Below are 16,170 nucleotides of genomic sequence, written 5' to 3'. Positions count from 1 at the left end.
TACTATAGCTTTCTTTAAATTTCGTGGAAAGGTTCCATTTATAATATAAGCCAGAGGCTTGGAAATAAAATTTATAGTAGCTTTTGAAACGGCTGTTGGTATTCTATCCCATCCTGAGGATTTTGTGTTTTTGATTGACAAAATTACCTTTGCCAGTTCATCTGAATCAGCAGGATATAAAAACATCGAGTTGGGTCTGGCAGTACCTTTCGAGATAAAAATTAATTGCTTCTGTTTGATTTAGAATAAATTGCCGCCACCGCTACTGGTTCTTGAGAAATTAGATTTGTTTATAATTAGGGATTGTGTTTAGCAAGGATTCACCTAAATCGTCAGTCCACGCTTTTTGCAGGCAGATCACGTCCCGTGTCTCAGATAAGCCGCTCAAAAAGACAGAAAACTTTAAAATATTGATTTTTACACTTCTAACATTATAACTAGAAATAGTAATAAGTTGAGCAGGGGAGTTATCAACTACTGGAGGTTCAGAGTAGAGCTCCCGTCCACCGCGGCACCGGTCTCCAGCTCCAAACACAGGGACAGGGCACTCAGTTATGATCCTAAAAAATGAGCTTCCATTTCATCAAAATTTCTTTGAGAATACTCATTTTAACTAATTAATGAATTATTGCATGATGTACATTCAGATTCAGCCACCTCTGGGTTGAAAGCTGGACCCGTCCCAACCCTAACGCTACACTAGAGTATACACTTGGCAACAGCTGAACATCTTATAATGTTACTAAATTTATTGATATGGAGCCATGCCGAGTGTATAGATTTCTGTTTAAGGTCTTGTTGATACAAGAAACATAGTTTTGATCAAATTATTTTACCAAGGTTTAGTTAATTGAAGAAATATTTCGATTTAACCCGGATTTGACAAAACGATACGGTAAGGTTGAGGCAGTTACATTAAGCTTATTTATTTGTGTACTTGTTCCCCTTTACAATAAAATTGTAAGTCAGATTACTGTTTATACGAATATGGTTATGGTTCGTACAAGGGAAACGCACTGAAATACTGAAGTTCTTTAATATTTTATAAATTTAAAAAACTACGCCAAGGCTTATGTAAACAACAGGCCTGTTTTTGAAATTATAGAAATTGAGTAACACAACGTATACTGAGCTCAATGTACCACGGCAAGATATAATCTCATGATTTATACTATTACGAAGTTTGATCCTAATCTGGTTATGGTTCGGAAAAGGCAAACTCACTGAAATACTATGTCCTTTAAACATATATAAATAAATAAATACGCCCAGACCTATGTAAATATATCATGACTGTTTTGAACTTGTATCATATGAATGTTAGCTATTGTCAGATTAATCCATCAAAACCTCCACTATGGCTCTCTATATATTATACAATGTAGTGGACTGCGAGTAACACAATGTATACTGAACTCGATGTACCACGGCAAGATATAATCTCATTATTTATACTATTACCAAGTTTGATCCTAATCTGGTTATGTTCGGAAAAGGCAAACTCACTGAAATACTATGTCCTTTAAACATATATAAATAAATAACTACGCCCAGACCTATGTAAATATCAGGGCTGTTTTGAACTTGTATCATCACTGTTAGCTATTGTCAGATTAATCCATCAAAACCTCCACTATGGCTCTCTATATATTATACAATGTAGTGTACTGCGAGTAACACAACGTATACTGAACTCAATGTACCACTGCAAGATATAATCTCATGATTTTTGTACTATTACCAAGTTTGATCCTAATCTGGTTATGGTTCGGAAAAGGCAAAACGCACTGAAATACTATGTCCTTTAAACATATATAAATAAATAAATACGCCCAGGCCTATGTAAATATCATGACTGTTTTGAACTTGTATCATATGACTGTTAGCTATTGTCAGATTAATCCATCAAAACCTCCACTATGGCTCTCTATATATTATACAATGTAGTGTACTGCGAGTAACACAACGTATACTGAGCTCAATGTACCATGGCAAGACATAATCCTATGATTGATACTAGTGCAAAGTTTGATCGGGGCTTAGGTACTTTCTAATAATTAAGTTTATTGTTAGTGTTCAAGTAAATTGGAATTTATGTAGTAGGTATGCTTGCTATACAAAACGTCTACGAAAATAATTAAATATGACTTTATGAGCGGAATAATGCCTTTCCTACAGTATGTTTTATATGAGTTCCTTATGAATAAATAACATGCGATGATGGGATTACCACCGAATAACCACAATAAAATTAAGCAATAAACAATCTATCAATGATGTATTTTCAACAGTAAATACTTTAATTTAACCCAACTGTGGCGCTAGCCACGTTTTGTTTTTACCGTGCTATAGGCCGAGTGGACGTCACATGAGCAAAGGTCGTACGTGTCTCGAGACGAGACAGGAGGCGGGTCGCAGTCGCGTGTAGTGCTCACGAGGACGTGTACCGGTTGAGGAAGACGATTCCAAGCTTAGCAGCAGCAGCAGTGAGGGGAAATACAATTATTCTAATCAATTATTTTAATCTTTTCGCGAGGTTTTCCGTAACTTGAATATGTCTTAATTAAGGAATCCGGGGGTTTTCGGGGTCGGGTTTGCCAACATGTCTTATGGCTAATTTCAGCCAATCGGTAGTGGGTTAGACCAGATTATTGCATATTTAATTAATATGTTTTTTATTAAAACAGTAATATATAAATTGTTATTTAAGTAATTTATGATATCAGTCTAGAAAAAGATCATCAAAGCTGGCGGGGGGAACTAAACTAAATCCACCCTCTAGGCATAATATCGTGTGATTCGGATCATTCCCTTCATGACCAACGATAACAATTAATATAAAATTTATTAATTTCCACCTTTTTCGTCACGCCCTCAACGCTTCACAACTTTGCAAGTACGTATAAAAGGTAATAAAAATTGTATCGAATTTGGTGCATTTCCGTTTTAACAAGATACTTTATAAAATCTTTTATTAAAAATGTTAGTTAAATTTGCTCAAGTTTCTAAATATGGAGTAAGGTAATTAATTAAAAAGTATAAACCTTTTAGTGCTGGAGAAGAGGAAGTTATTTTTGTTTTATGTCAATAATCAGTTGGGTCTATCAAAAAGGTTTTCACATTAATATTGAGTAACGTTGAACCCGAGCCAAACCTATGACAAAAAATATCTTTATTTTTGGCTAAAATTCTCAAGACGCTAATTATATAAAACTTGTCAGTTATTCTAGCCCCATTTCTGTCGACGTTATGGAAACTTAGTCGTCTTATTCATAACTGATTAACGTTGTCTATAATAAACACACTTTTATTCTTAAAGTTATAAATACTTATTTATTTGGGATTGTACTAAAAGTTATCCGAATACAAATAAATCTTACATTAATTAAACACAGGTCTAGTAGTATTTCTTTAGTATGTATGAGACTAAATTAACATTCTCGTATTAAAACTAACATTTTATATTTATAATATTTTTCCTTATTGTATAATGCCTACAAAATGTTTTTGAAGGTTTTACAAAAAATGTATCAATCTTTTTAGTTTCATCATTTATTTTTTACGTAATACAAATAGATTAAATTTCAATTGAATTGCTTCAGAAAAGTACATTATTCGGTGTGTTGACAATACTTGTGATAAATAGGGAGAGGCAAATAGTAACATGTGACAAATTGAGCCACAATGAAGTCCCAATAGCGCAGACATGAGGCCATGAACCTTGTCCGGATAGCTCAGCACTGTCATGTATCAAGATACAATGTCGGCTGTAGTGTATATTGTTTATTGCTCACTGTCGTATAGGTCAGCATAACTTATCCCACATAATATTAGCCTAGTAGGTTCAAAACCATTATATTCTCACAGTTTTTTTTATTATCATTATTTTTTTGAGGGAGAGGAAGGAAAAATGCAATTACGCACGCAGGTGGCCAGCCTGTAGTGTGGGACTCCCCTAAAAACGGGTTTACCCACTAAAAAACCTCCTCTACTCTTTAGGATTCTAACCTGGGATTGTTTATCACATTACTTCAGGCTAGGCCTAAATTTGGCTTAAGCCCGTGGGGCTCGCTCCTTATCCAGCCGCTCGGTCAAGGGATCTGGCCCACTTCGCGGTCCAGATCGGGTTTCTTTTCCAGGATGATGCCCCGGACGAACTGTGACAAACAATCCCAGTTCCCCTCATCCTCCATAATCTTTTCGCAGATCGTATCCACCGAAAAAACTCCGAGTTTTCTTGTGGCCTCCTGGCGGGGCCTTTCCCAACGCGGACAGCTGAAGAAAGGCTGTGTATATTCTCACAGTACATCTTTATTCAATAATACTAATCAATCACCTAATTTTTATATTTTCGGTTACAAAGGAAAAATATAAAAAACCAAGTAATATAGTGTTTTTTTCGGTAAAAGGAACCCATTTGCTATAGAATCGGTTTGTTGGTGGTTATTTTAGGCAGAAGTCAGAATGCTTAGTGAATGGGGATAGCTTATTTGCACAATTTAATTGATACTCGTCAAAATATATTAATGATCTATTTTGAAAAATTTGTCAAATTAATCTAAATTCGTCTTTGAGTACGTAGTAATATTTTGTGGTAAATACATACTTTTCCAAACAGAAATTGATTTGGATTCATAGAGAAGAATCATTTTAATTTTAAATTTGTAACTTTATTTACTTGTGATAGTATCATTAACTACAAATAATTTTGAATTCTCAAATCCAGAAATATTTGTAATAATTATTCTTATATCGAGATCTGTACCAAACGAATCGATTCGTATTTTTCAAGTAGTAACTTTTTACAGGAATTCTGCTGCTCATTCAGTTTGGAAAAACTGAGTATAAAGAATAATGACCCGTATGTGCTATCCCCAGCTATAGTACTCAGAGGTAATAATTATCTATAAGAATCTATTTTGTTAACTTAAATGTTTAAAAATTTAACAAATTGTCACACTAAAATTTAGTCGTAAAATGCTGTCTGTAATAAATCGTCTTTGGTACGAGTCATCAGTCTTCAATAGTGAAACAATCATTAAGTATTCAAGACGTATAAATCCTACTCTCACTTGAGGTCTTACATACCTGATATCAACTACCAACCTGACGTCAAGTTACCACTAGCGATCAATACTGAAATAACTTCAGGTGAGGAGAATAATACATTTTATCAGTTGTCAATGAGTTATAGTTATTTTCTTATTTTAAAAACAAATAACTTATTAGTAAGCAATAATTGTTGCCCTTACAAGCATTTTGATATCCCAAGATACTCACAAATTATCATTACGCTAAAGGATTTATTTTATTGACTGGTGTAAATAGATTAAACTTTTGTAGGATTTTAAAATAAAAGTCAAAAAAAGTTGTGGAGAATCTTATTACTTGTAATTGTTCATGAAGACTATTAGTTTACATAGAGCTAAACAGATAGAAATGTCATATAGAATCACTAAGCATTGATAAATCCCAAATATATCTCATAAGATTTAAGCCTCTGTCTTCACTATAGTCTTCCTCCTTATGCTTTTCCTCAGTATTTAATTCTCTTGTGTTGGGTTGCAGATGTTTTGTTTTCGTAAGATTGAGTTTTTGACGTAAAATCTGTTCTGTTTCTTAACTATGACTTTGTAAGGTTAGCAAAACTTCCATTTGAGTATATATAATCTTATGCCGATGTTTGGTACCTTAAGAAGATGATTCATTCCACTCCTGGAAACGTGTTTTATTTTTGTAACATTAACAATGGTAAGATGTCCAAAAACCTATTATCCTTTCAAGTGAGCTTCAGCCTAATGATTATTTAAAGTGAACATTCTTTCATATAAGTCTTAAAAACCAATCAAGTTTTTAAAATGTACTTGACTGTTAAAAGATATACTAAATAATGTCTGTTTTAAGTTAAGTTTTAAGTTTCGTCCAGTATCACTGTTGAAACATGCGACTCATGTGTAAAATACATCGACAACGCCCCGGGCCTTTGTTTTGTTCCTGTATTGAGAGTTATGCTGATGTAACCTAATATTAGGTTCACTTTGTTGATAGTGCCAATACTTCCATTGTTGACACTGACATTTACCCCAGTTTATAGTCTTTGGTTCTACAATATAAGGAGGGTGGAACTTTGTGATCAATGGAAGTAGAAAAGTTTATATTATCAACATATTACAAGCAAATGTTATAAAAATTTATACATATTACCATTCCTTTCAAAATTAATTCCTCTAGCTTTAAAAAGGTAAACACAAAACACATGGCATAGGCCTTTAACATGGGATCATGTAATATAATGCTATACTAGTAATCGATACGTGAACATAAGGGAGTCAACACCCTAGTCTTTCGTTCAACAATTTAAGGTAGATGGAATTCTGTGATTGGTTAAAATATAAATGTTGTTCATGTCATTAAAAAATTACAAACAAAATGATCATATTTTACCTTACCATAAAGTTCCTCTAAATTGGAAAACCAAACACCAAAATATAGTTCGGATCTTTGAATTGGGCTCATGTAATCTCATGATATACTGGTAATCGATATGTGAAGATAAGGAAGTTTAAAGGACGAGTCTACCATTATTGAGACCCAAAATGGTAATGTCCTTTCTTTATCGCCGTTGTCGGCCACAAATATTCTTTATTACCTGGCACAAGTGTAGTCACAGTTATGGTTAATGTATAAATTTTAAATCAAATATATTTAACAGTTTTGGTCAATCCATTCGTGTTTCGTCATCAATGAGAAAATATATGAGAGGATTATTCAGTCTTGGACATATAAATGACAAACAATTATTAAGATTAGTTGTTTTATTTCATTTCCTAGAAAACCCTTAATCATAATTCAGCCATAAATACGCATTTCATTAAAACACATTACAAACTAAACCTAAAATAAAAGTTATGCTGAAGAAATTAATATGAATTTTCTTTGATGATTGAGACCTCAGTTTATTTAAGTGCTATAGTGTTTAATGTTATATACGTATGTCAAATTAACGCTTCATACTTTGATTGCATTCACTAATTACTATACCAAGAAGAAGTATATATTTATCTAAAAGTAGTATAGAAGATTTATTCAACTTTTTTATTTTTCAGCTTAACTGTAGCAGTGATATTATAAAGATAAAATCAATGTTTAGAATAATGCTAAGGAACCTTAGTACAGTTTGAATAGAAATACGTAACCAAAAATTCTAAACAGGATTCGGTATAAAACTCTGCCGAGTCGCTATCAATGGTTTTATGTCCGAAATGAGTGAGAGATGAGTGAGGTCAGTGACTTGGACACTGAGAGTGACGAGTGTCAGAGTTAGTGTTGCCAATAACGTGTTTATTGGACCCGTATTTGATGCATGATCACAGCTATGACGGGTCGTAATGGACGCGATCATAGCTCGTCATATATCTGGTTCATCAAAATCTGTGATCATACTCAAATCCTCTTAAATAAATTGAAAATAGCATAACGTTGATGTATTTCGGTAAACAATTAATAAAAGTAAAATACATGTCTGGTATATTTTACGATTAAAATTTACTCTGCACATCATAACCATAAGTTTTTTTAGTATAGGAGCCAGTATTTTTAGAGATAAAATTATAATTAGTTAAGTGTTCTGGAATTTTTTTTAATGGTGAGAATGAGGTTCTTTTGCCAAACATTTAAGAGTACTTAGTATTTAAATCCGTGCTAACTTTTCAAATTTTATGTAAGGGTTATCAATATAAACTACCACGTCCAGATGTTGGTGAACTAAAAACAAACAACCGTCCATCCAAATTATTAAAAGTTTTTATTTATAAGTTCATTCTTAGACCTTTAGCAGTCTGTTATAACATTAATGGAAAAGGGAAAGTACACAGATACGTACCCGTTAAAAATACGCAATTAGTTGTTTTATAAATCTCGTGTGTTTTGGGCCCTTAATACCTAAGTTGTCAAGTTTATTTTAAATTTTATCAATACGTTTATCAATTATAATTGCTAGCATACCTCAAAATCTTATTTCTTAAGTATTTGAATAACTTTTCTATACTAAATAACTAACCATACATAAGTAACAAATAAAAATAAAAGACGTGTTCTCAGTAGAATTCATAGGACAAGTTTTAAATAAACGTAAAATGCTTATTTCAAACAAATACTAATTCAATTCTTTTGGATAACAGAGAATGGCTATAACATTACCTGCTAATACTTGGAATGAAGCAAAGTGTAATCAAAACTGAATATTGATGCAATATTTGAAATTTAATGTTTTCATATGGAATCTGGCTACACACGGTCAAAAAACAAGAATTAAAATGAAATAAATAAATTTAACTCTTAAACGTTTTATCTATGTAACACTACTTTTGATAATCCGTTTTAAAAATTAATATGTATAACAAACATGCGTTAATATATAAGAAAAGCATATAAATTAACAAATTCCTAATGTTTTAAGTTTTTAATATTCTAGTTTTCTTACCATATTCTTTCTTATTGTGATACGTTAATAGTGAGCTTTAAACAGAGAAAAAAGTATAACAGTGCTTAAAATATCTATATACTTTAATTTATACTACCTTTATAAATTTGAAATATTGTCTTATATATGTGATTAAATAAAATCAACATTTATTTATTTGTTTCGCGTTCCTTTTTAAAATCCTTTAGCTTTCAAATTCACGATACCCTAAGGTGAATTAGTGTAACAATAAGTAATGACTGGCAACACATTCCAGCAGTTGTTGTGTAACCTTCTCTTTGTGTGAGAAGTCCTGAGTATCTCCATTGCATTATTCATGTGGTGCGATGATGTATTTTCTCCAGATATCAGGACTAGTCTGATGTTATTATTCGCCGGTCTCCCGGGCTTTAGATAACCTAAGGTAGCATCAATAAACGCATATACAAGGAAGCCCGATATCTGGTATTCTTTTGGATCTGACATTTTAAACACTGTCAGGCGTGTATTAAATTAGTACCAGAGTTTAATAAAATAAAATTGCTTTAGTTACAAATTTATTTTTGAAGTACCTACTTCTTTTGGCGGCCTATAGGTATGGCGGAATACTTTATTTCGTATGTTTTGCACGAGGGAACGTTTTTTTTTCACTTCGCGTTACGGAACGTTACTTCAAACTTGTTCGCTCTGTAGCCACCAGGGGCGAGACTATCGTTGCCATTTTGATGTCAGGGCGTTTCTCCGTTCAGTTCATTGGCTATCCAGGCGTGATATTGAAAGGTTACTGTCGCTCCTTGTTGAAGTGATTACGTCTTTTGGCGGGTTTAGGACGTATGTCTTTGCACAGGGAAAATGGAAAGGCAGCAGCGGAACTGACCGACAGTATTGACTGCTTGTAACAGGCTGGGAATACAGTCAAACACAGACTAAAATATAGAGTAATATACTGGTTTGAGTAAATCTACGAACTACTAATTTATTTATTAATGAATCCAACTTAAAATGATTAACTTACTGCATCATTTAATAGCAGTATTTAAAGCTCATTGGATTCTAAATTGAATTTCAGCGCGGTTAATATTAATTCCTATTCCAGTTCACTACTAGTTTCGTCCTGGCGAGATTGTAAAAAGTAATAAATATAAACTGATTAGATATTTTCCAGCTAATAAAGCCGTAGTGCAATTTAATCCTGGAACAAAAATTAGTCTTTCTGTTGATTATTATTATAACCTTTACTGAACTAAATTGCGTCCTTACTTTACATTTATTTAAAAAGCTAACTACATAAAAACAGATTTTAATACAAATTTTTCTGAAAAAATTTAAAAAATCATTAATTGACTTTTTGAAAAATAAATAAAATTTAACAATTTCAAACGATAAAAACATAATTACAACGAGATATTTAGTAAGATTATATTCCAGAATTGTCATTATTACTATAATAATTGTAATAATATAATAATAATTGCCATTGATATTATAATAAACATATAATTTAATTTTTAGAATATAATGACAATCAAAAATGAAGTAATTATTTCTGAATTATAAAATGGTAGTGAAAATATGTAGTAAAAATATATAATAAACCTACATTCTTACAGAACGGATTATTTCACAGCCAAGGGTCTCATACTGAACACTTCACGTTGAGAAGGTTGTGTCTGAGTTCAGGATTCTAGCTTATAGTGCTTACAGTAGTGTTAGGAACCACTAAAATACAAAAATTCTTGTGCTATCACGTTGATCTGATGTGATCCTAGAAACCTCTCTACATATGGGAAACTGAAACCCCCATGATAGCATCTGTCAAATTCGGGCTAAAAATGTCATATAATATATATTTTACCAAATATAAACTTGTATTGTACCTAGCTTTTACGAAAACTGTATGCCTCTGGATAAAGTGTTGACTAAGGAAGATATATAGCATATCCGGGCATGCTTCTACAGTATTCTTGTCTCTCCTACAGCTTGGAGTCCACATAGTATATTTATTATTCATACGTTCTAGGAAACTGAAAAGAACTAAAAATACAAGATTTTTGAATTAAATACAATAAATAAGATTTGTATTCCTGTTTCTATCTGGAAAATAATTATAATATCTACTACACGTAATCTAAAGTTAACTGACTATTAAAAAAGCTGAAGAAACTTTAAGGTAAAGTTCAACTAAAGTAACATAAAAATATTGATTTATAGAAATCATGGAATAATTATACAGTGCTTGATCAGTAATGTTTTGAGATTGTAAAGTCAAAGTTACTACATAATTTTCTTTTCAGATTGCACCAGTGACGAATAAATCAACATTAAAACCGCATTGAAAATAATATTTAACAGTGTACTAAAACCCACTTTCATGAACACAGCTGTAAATGTTTTGCACATAAGATTATCAAAACTAGTTGTCTCCCTTAACAGTTTTACTGCAGGAAAAGTTTAAAGTTTGCACAATATGCCCCTTATATCAGAAACAGAATACGAGCGACTGAAGTAGATGCATTTTGACTTAAGTAGTCTTTTCAATTTTCTATTATTTTCTATAAAAGAAAGCTCACAATTGTCCAATAATTTTAATTGTAGTTAGTCTTTTTAAGCCTACGTATGAACATATTTTCTCGATCGAGGTAAAAATTAATATTTCTTCTAGCACCAAAAACAACGCAGACCGGGAATAAACGCCTTTAAATATAAATTGGATTCTAAAACCACATATGTGTATATTTTCTTGGTCAGTGCAACAACGTAAACTCAACTATGAGACAGTAAATAAATTGGACCGGAAGTGCATTTAATCGGTCGTATCTAACTCTTTTCGGACCACAGTAAATTTTCCGTCGTACTTAAGTTGTATTATTGTCTTTATCGGAATAAAGAAACAAACTATCACTGAGGAACTTGCAAAATCTTAGACAGAATGTAAGGCAAACTCAACTATGTCACTTAAAATACCATAGATAAAAAATTAATCCAAACATACGGCAGTTGAAACTTTTTGACCAAATTTGGTTTTGAGTGCATATATTTATTCATTCAAGAAAATCTAAAATAGAACCAGTCAATATTTTGTTTACGTTTCGAATGTTTCAATTATTGATATTGAAATAATATGTACCTGATATGTCTTCTTAAGTTTAAAACATTTAAAGGGATCAGTTATCATTGATCCCTTACATTATAAATGCTTTCACAAAAAAAACTAAGGCCTTCGATTACGAATTGCGTGTGAAGCGGCGGGAAACTGCTAGTTAAATATAGGCTATTACCTACATAGTTTGCACGGGCCGTTATAATGAAATATTAAATACTTTCATTAAAATAACACAGATATAGTGTCAATACATTTTTATTGCATTAAAAAAATATTTATATCTAAATATTGGTAATGAATTAGGCGAGCGAAGTGTATACTGGATAAACTGAATAGGCCCGTGGAAGCAAACGAGTCCCAAGGTTCTAAGTTATTTTTCATTCCTATGTCGCTCGCTTAGGACGGGTTATCGGGCATAACTGAGTGAATGTTATTTGTTATTATTAACAAGTTATACGTTAGGTTTACAATAATATCATATATAGAAAAAACATTCTTTTTTAGTATCCAGAATAAAAAAAAAAACAATTTATTGACCACTACTTTATTACAGTATCTCCGAAAATCATGCCACTGGATGCATTTAAACCGACAAATCGTAAGTTCTTAGAGTGTTAACTTTTAGTCCATAAAGTAAAAGTCAAGTCATCCCTAAGCTAGAAAACGTGTTCATCGAGAACGAAATAACACAGAACCAGACAACTGGCACAAACATTTTCCAACCCATTAGCATATGGTTGGAAATGTATTTATAGTCAGTGTTTGGCCAACCTGTCTGAATAGTGTAGACTACAATCAGCAATAGTTTGTTCCAGTGGGTTTCGTTCTTTAGTCAAACTAAAGAACTTTTGGGAGAGAGTATTTGTACATGTATTGGTAGAAAGTATTGACTTGCCTAGAAAATACTTTCTTCTCATCATGATTATGCCATTGGAACAATACCTTTAGATACAAGGCTATTTTTTCCACAATAGCATACAGGTTCCACATCATGAAAGTACCAGAAGTATGCACTTACATCATACCAGCATCATTTCTGGCTTTTGAATAAACAGCATCACCGAAATCCTATACCTGATATTAAAACGGTGGATTTAAAAGATTAATAACTTAGTAAGTTGTAACAAAATAATATTTTAAGAATATTTAGTAGATTAGTACTCAATATTACTAAACCTTTAGATTATTAGTTTTATAATTTGTGAAACAAGATAAACAAAATTTTTGAAATATAACTTTTATTTAATCAACCTTAGTGCCGCATCATGTAATATTTAATTTTTATTGGTTTGAATTGGTTTAGCACCTCACATGGCATATGACTCTAAAGTGTTTCATACGAAGTTTTCTCGAGAAACAAAGTTGCGTACAAAGTAAGAACCATCTCACACAAACATAACAACGTGAGCATGAGTGTTTCATACAGATTATCTACGGGTCAAGTTCATTATGTCCATTCACTATCATAATTTTCACTATCATCTGGAGGCAAAGAAGTTCTATTTGACGGTAGAGTGTCGGAGTTAGCAGAAACTTTCTTGCCAAAGAGAGGCATCCATCAAAGAAGTGACGCTGCACGGTAAGGATGAGAACATGTACTCCATATTCACGCATAGGGGTTGGAATGTGGGAACCAATAACTCAAGACGTGACAGTGTTAACAATGATGCTTCATGGGTAGGGGTGTTTATAGGATCACATGGGAGGGTTGCTATCATAATTAGTAAGGTACTGAATTGGTAATTAACACAACAGTAATCGTAAGAAATCGAATCGGAGACATGCTTCTACTAGTATTACCCTAGGCTTTAGTAACTAGGTAGTCTATGAATCATGTAATGGAGTGGGATTAAAGAAGATATAGTTTCAAACCATGCCATATCCTGAAACTATTTCATAAAATTGCTATATATGTATGGTTTGCTACAAAGGAATTATCACTATCAACGTTTCTAGAACGGTATCGTCTATCAAGTCGTCTATTATCGCCTAATCGTCTATTATCGTCTATTATTATCGTCTTGCTACATGTCGACTTTGACGTTCAGCCAATTACTTATTAATCAAGTTCATAAGTTACATGGTGAAGATAGGTTAGTTTGATGAATTAATTTAGTGAATAAGGACCATACTCCTGAAAAAATAACTAAATATTACCTGAGGTCAATTACTTTTCTTCACATTCCTCAACTAATAAAATATTGTTAATATATTATTTATTTTTGTTAGTAGTTGAGTTGATTAGGTTATGTTTGTAGTTATGAATATACAAAGAAAAAAAAAATTATGGTTGCCTGTAAAGTCGGTTTTACGGGCGAAGATTTTACGTGACAACGTCTTTTTCTCGGTAGAATATTTATTGATATGAATATTATTAAATTGCACAATAGGAACAAGGAATTGAATGAAAATAAGAATTGCACAAATTTTAACTATAGAAATATATTTTGTTTACTAAAACATTGTACATAATTTGAAATTAATTAAAATTTGTTATTGTAAATGGTAAAGTTGAATAAAACATTTACTAAAATTTGAATTTGAAATTCTTGCTAAACACAGTTAAATTCTAACTCCGCGCGTGGTGATTGGTCGGTTTAGTTCGTTTGTTTGGTCGCACTGTTATGACAGGTTAGAGGTTATATTTTGTTATTTTAAATGTTTGACTAGCAATACGCGCTGTTTCTTCTCAATCGACTGAATTACGATTGATTGCAGAGTGATTTAAACTAATAATTTACTTAACACTATCAACATTTGTCAATAGTATGACATAACCTATAAACTCAGTTTCTCAACTTTTGTGTCAATCTAACAATTAATCAATCAATCATAGTTTACGATAATGAAATATCAGTGTACAATTATTTACCTTTATTGTTGTAGTTGTTGTAAATGACGAATCTAAGCACTCCACATTTTCACGAATAAACATAGTTATCTGCTTTATCCCGTGCGGCGGACCCACAGTTATCTGCTTTATCCCGTGCGGATCCCGTGCGGCGGACCCACTGGACGGGCATCGTAACGTTACCGGGCGTTACACTTTTTCATGAGTGACTCCGAGCCGCAACCTAATTTAAGACGTTGTCACGTCAAAAACAATATTAGCTGTCTGGTTTTTAAAATGTGTTTCTATATAATACAGAAGATACAACCCAAGATCACATACCAGTGGTCTTTTTTACCTTATCGGTTTAAAAAAAGTTCTGTGATCATACACGTTACTATTGTTAAAGAAAATATTATACATTGGAGTTTCGGTATGAAATCACTTTGAGAGCAGAGACAGACGGTCACTCTTTCGACTACGCCCATTGCGTGCAAGACCAAAGTTTCAAATTGCTAGTTGTGGTCCTACACACGGCATGGCCCGGGTCAACCTTATAAACGATAAGGTATATCATATCTTTACTAGACTACTATTATTGATAGAATTCGAGTTTGGAAGGATAAAAAGGTACATAAATAGTCGTTCTCTGTCCTTGAAATCAAGACGTTTAGAGTTTTAATAAGTGGGGGTTTGGATAATAAAAATCCTTTATAAATATACAAATCTTCTTGTAATGCTAAAAACCTTATTTAAATCACAATTAAAGTTACTCTAAAGTAAATTTTGTGTTGTATTATATATTTGGCTGCACCACCTTATCAAGCGATTCATTATTTTCACTATTATATTTCTTAAAACATTAATTTCCGTATTTAACGTTTGAAGTTAATGTTATATAAACACGAGAACTATGACTATTCCAAAAATACTTTGTTTTTATGTATTTGATTTCTTTCGTACCTCTAATTTCGTAAGCCTAAAGTATTTCAATCTTAGATTTCAATTTATATTCTAACAAACTATATTTCTGTAATAATCTCATTGAAAAGTTTATTAAAAGGTGGTTTATGAAAACAAATTATTTGAATTTGTTAATATAAGTTCTCATGGAAGAAACAAATTTTGTAGTGTCTGAGCAGTAGCTGCTCAAATGTTGAAAGTAAATAAAAATATTTATGACAAAAACAATACACCTCAACAATAGAAGGATTATTGTATGAAAAACGTTTAGGTTTACAAATGCTTAAATATCTAAAACGAATAATGGATGTCCTATATGAGACTTATATAATTTTATATCAGTTAGTAATAATATTTATGTTGGGGCAGTTGAAATGTTACTCAAAATTGCTATCTTTATGACAAAGTAACATGAAGGAAAACATTGTGAGATCTACAAAATGGCCTTTTCATCTTGTACATATGTAGTTGTGATACGCGGCACAACGAAACATACAGGACGTGCGTCAAACTTGAACAAGCTCATCATTCTTCTTCGTAAAACGCAATATATAGTGTACAGGGTGTATCAGAACTCCTTACCGATATTTTAAAGCATTCTTTTTGGATAAAAAACTAACATACATGTCAGAATGAATTTATATAAATGTCTTCAGTTAATTATACAGACACTATTTATTTTTTCATTATTATGCTTATCAAAAAGAGTTGAACTTAATTTTGAAATTAAAAATATAGATTTATGTCAAATTAAATCTTTAGAGTAATTAAAATATAAAAAAATAATATTGTATGGAATCTAAAACACAAGAG

The sequence above is a fragment of the Homalodisca vitripennis genome, chromosome 4 (genome assembly GCF_021130785.1).
Source record: "Homalodisca vitripennis isolate AUS2020 chromosome 4, UT_GWSS_2.1, whole genome shotgun sequence".
NCBI lineage: Eukaryota > Metazoa > Arthropoda > Insecta > Hemiptera > Cicadellidae > Homalodisca > Homalodisca vitripennis.
Note: the sequence above shows the minus strand (reverse complement) of the source record.